The sequence below is a fragment of the Gossypium raimondii genome, chromosome 12, assembly GCF_025698545.1.
Source record: "Gossypium raimondii isolate GPD5lz chromosome 12, ASM2569854v1, whole genome shotgun sequence".
NCBI classification, from domain to species: Eukaryota; Viridiplantae; Streptophyta; class Magnoliopsida; order Malvales; family Malvaceae; genus Gossypium; species Gossypium raimondii.
The window spans coordinates 14,888,156-14,892,113 of record NC_068576.1 but is presented as its reverse complement, the minus strand read 5'-3'; the positions used below and the strand labels follow the sequence as shown (position 1 = coordinate 14,892,113).

Genomic DNA, 3,958 nt, shown 5'->3' with positions numbered 1-3,958 from the left:
ATCTCGAATTTGTAACAAAATGTTTAATCATCAACAAGTGAAGGTGAGCATCAAGTGCCATCGGGTTTACTTCAACCGATAACGATTCCGAATGGAAGTGGGACACGATATCACGATGGATTTCGTGACAGGATTGCCTTTAACTCCAAAGAAGAAAGATGCTATTTGGGTAATTGTGGATAGATTGACAAAGTCAGCCCATTTTATTCCGATACGCATTGATTATTCACTTGACAGGTTGGCGGAATTATATGTTCTTGAAATAGTGAGACTACATGGGTGCCTAAATCTATTATATCGGATAGAGATCCGAGATTTACTTGAGGTTTTGGATAAAGTTACAGGAAGCTTTGGGTACGAAATTGAATTTCAAGATCGCATTTCATCCGCAAACTGACGGGCAACCAGAAAGGGTGATTCAAGTTCTTGAAGACATGCTCCGGTGTTGTATTTTAGAAATGAAGGACAGTTGGGAGAAATATCTACCACTGGTTGAATTTGCTTATAATAATAGTTATCAGTCAAGTATACAAATGGCACCGTATGAAGCATTATATGGGCGTAAATGTAGAACCCCTTTATATTGGACTGAACTCGGTGAGAATCGGATTCATGGAGTCGACCTGGTGAAAGAAACTGAAGAAAAGGTGAAAATAATCCGTGATTGCCTAAAAAGCGCCTCGGATCGGCAAAAGTCGTATGCGGATTTAAAGAGAAAAGAAATTGAGTTTCAAGTGGGTGATAAAGTGTTCTTGAAAATATCCCCATGGAAGAATATTCTGAGATTTGGTCGTAAAGGCAAACTAAGTCCACGTTTTATTGGACCATATGAAGTTACCGAGAGTTGGCCCCAGTAGCATATCGGTTAGCTTTACCGCCAGAGTTGGAAAAGATACATAATGTATTTCATGTGTCCATGTTGCGACGTTATCGTTCGGATCCTTCACATATAGTTTCTCCTCTGAGATTGAGGTTCGACCGGATATGACTTATGAAGAAGAACCCATAAAGATTTTGGCTCGGAGGTCAAACAGTTAAGAAATAAAAGTGTAGCCTTAGTGAAAGTGTTGTGGCAAAAACATGGAATGGAAGAGGCTACGTGGGAACCGGAGGAAATTATGAGGAAACAGTACCCAAACCTCTTTTAGGTAAGATTTTGGGGACGAAAATCCCTAAGGGGGGAGAGTTATATGACGATTGGGCCTAGTCGAATAGTGGTTTCGGGACCACAAATCCGACGAGGAAAATATGGTTATTATTATATTTTATGGTCTACAATTTCACGGAAAATTTTCAGTAAAAATTTCGTTCGAAAATTTCGACGTTTGGGCACTCAATTTAGTCAAAAGGACTAAATTGTAAATAGTGCAAAAGTTGAGTTCTACATCTTAGAGGTGTCTAATTGTTATGAAATTTTAAATTGGAGGTCTTTATGTGGTAATTAGACCATTAGTTAGTTGATGGACAAAAATAGACATAAGAAATGGGTGAAATAGATTTTTTTTTAAATGGGGGCATTTTAGTCATTTGGTTATTAAATAGAATTAAATGGGAAAAAGATGGCAAAATATGCTCATCTTCTTCATGGTGAACGAAATCAGCAAGGGGGAAGCCATATTTAGGGTTTTTAAGCTTTCAAGCTCCATAGTAAGTGATTCTAAGCCCCGTTTTTAATGTTCTTTGTATTTTTGGAGTCCCGGTAACTTGGTTTAGCTTATTCTACCATTAATTCGTGTTAGGGTTCATATTTGGAAAAATATCCATAGGTGAAATGTGTTTATTTTGCTGTTTTATGGTGGAATATGAAGCTAGAGATTTTGTTAAACAACTTTTGCTAAGCAATTTTAAGCGAAAACGGGTAAATAGACATAATCGGCAAAATTGTAATTTTCAAAAAGTTGGGTGGTGGATTATTTTAATAAATGTGAATATTAAACGAGTTAAATTTGCTATTATAGATCAAGAAAGACGTGAAGAGTATATCAAACGGGGAAAAGGAAAGATAGTGGAGTAAAGTGCAAAATTACGATATTTTGCACCGAGGTAAGTAAACACGTGACTTAATGTATTATTTTGATATTATTTGATATATGTTGAGATTTATTTGGAATTAAAATAAATGTTTGGCAATATCCTAAAAATGTTGTTAAATCGGGAAAGGTGATAAAGGGTTGCAATATATGGGTTATGGGTTGAACACTCGGAATAAGCCGTAGTATGTTGTATATAAAAGGGGTTGCTGTGTGTTGATTCCCCGATTTATGGGTGGTGCTATGTGCGTGATCCACCATATCTTTGAAATGTGAAAGGGGGTTGCTATGTGCTGATTCCCCGAGGGTTGCTAAGTCTTGATTCCCGATTCATTGGTGGTGCTAAGTGCGATATCCACCATATCTTTGAAATAAAAGGGGTTGCTATGTCTGATTCCCAGGGGTTGCTAAGTGCTGATTCCCGATTCATTGGTGGTGCTAAGTGCGATATCCACCATATCTTTGAAATAAAAAGGGGGTTGCTATGTGCTGATTCCCCCGAGGGGTTGCTAAGTCTTGATTCCCGATTCGGTGGTGGTGCTAAGTCGGGATCCACCAATAACGGCTAACATTCCGAGTGTTCAACGAAAAAGTGTGGAAGATGAATATTGCCATATGGTGGAAAATTTTATGGGGTAAATATTGAGTTGAATACTAAATCGACCCATGTATGAGATGGGAGAAAATATCAAAAAGCATAAAAGGAACGATTTAATTATAAACTGTGTTGAACAACAGCAATTGGGTAACTTTGAAAAATCACCATAAATGGTGGAAAATGAATGGGAAGCTGAATAATATATGAAATTGAAGTTGAATGTATCTATTCTCATATGAAAGAAATAGAATAAGCAAAGGAGTTGTATTTTGGAGATATCTGAATTTTACTGAAACAGGGCTGGATTGACTTCGAGATCCCCTGTTCTAACTTTGAAAATTACAAAAATTGTAAAAAATAATTATGGCATGAAATTTATATCCCTGGAATCCTTATTGAGTCTATTTTATTAGAAACAAGCAAAACCATTTTTCAAATTTTGTACAGAGAGTTAAGTAAATTTTAGTGAGGAAGGGTCAGAACCGTTGGGCAGTGAAACAGGGAAGGTTTAATGAATAAACTGTACTAATTGGCTGGGTTAAAATTCTGAAATTTTTATGGTGAAATGTTATATGAGTCTAGTTTCAGGGAAAATTTACGGAACTCAATTTGGAGCCCTGTAGCTCCAGATAAAAATAAATTAGCGACTATGACGCAGAAAAACAGCTTGCTGGAAATTGCCTAAACAATAAAGTTATTCATGAATAAGTTTATATTTTGGTGTAGTTATGGGAGTAATTACTTATTTATCATGTGTTTACTTACTAAGCTATATGCTTACTCGATTTTATTTTTCTCTTGGTTATAGTGACTTCCAACAACTCGGAAATTGGAACGAAGTCAGACAATCATCTACACTATCCTTCACATTTGGGGTATTTTACTACTAGTGTTCCGAAATTTTATGGCATGTATAGACACTTTATGTAATGTGGGATCATCATGTAAATATATGTTATGGTTCCCTTTTAAATGTAGTGTTTATTAATAGTTAAACTATATGTGTGTTTATACAAATGAAATTGGTTGGTATATTGGAATGTGTTCTAAATTTGCAGGAGGTTTAAGCAAAAATAAGTAGGAATGCTGTCAAAAATTTTTAAAATTTAGTAATACCTCATACTCTGTTTCGGTAAGGAATACGGGTAAGGGGTGTTACAACTTGTGTGAGCAGACCCTTTTATGGCTCGAGTGAGCAATGATGAAAAGGAAGGATTTCGACCATATGTTTAACACACTTTGTGTGAGCTTTCCCGCGTATCCAATATTATTCTAAGTAGTTCAATGGGCATGGGGAAGGAATGGTAAGCATTCAAATGACTTATATTAT

The 3,958-nt window shown here is 36.1% G+C and overlaps 1 long non-coding RNA gene across 1 annotated transcript; it reads left to right on the top strand.

Moving 5' to 3' along the window:
- Positions 1-1,414: 1,414 nt before the first annotated feature.
- On the top strand, positions 1,415-3,651 carry LOC128035597 (uncharacterized). The gene is made up of 3 exons (XR_008192095.1): positions 1,415-1,647; positions 1,959-2,043; positions 3,437-3,651. It is a non-coding gene; the product is annotated as an uncharacterized LOC128035597 (long non-coding RNA).
- The last annotated feature ends 307 nt before the right edge of the window (positions 3,652-3,958 follow it).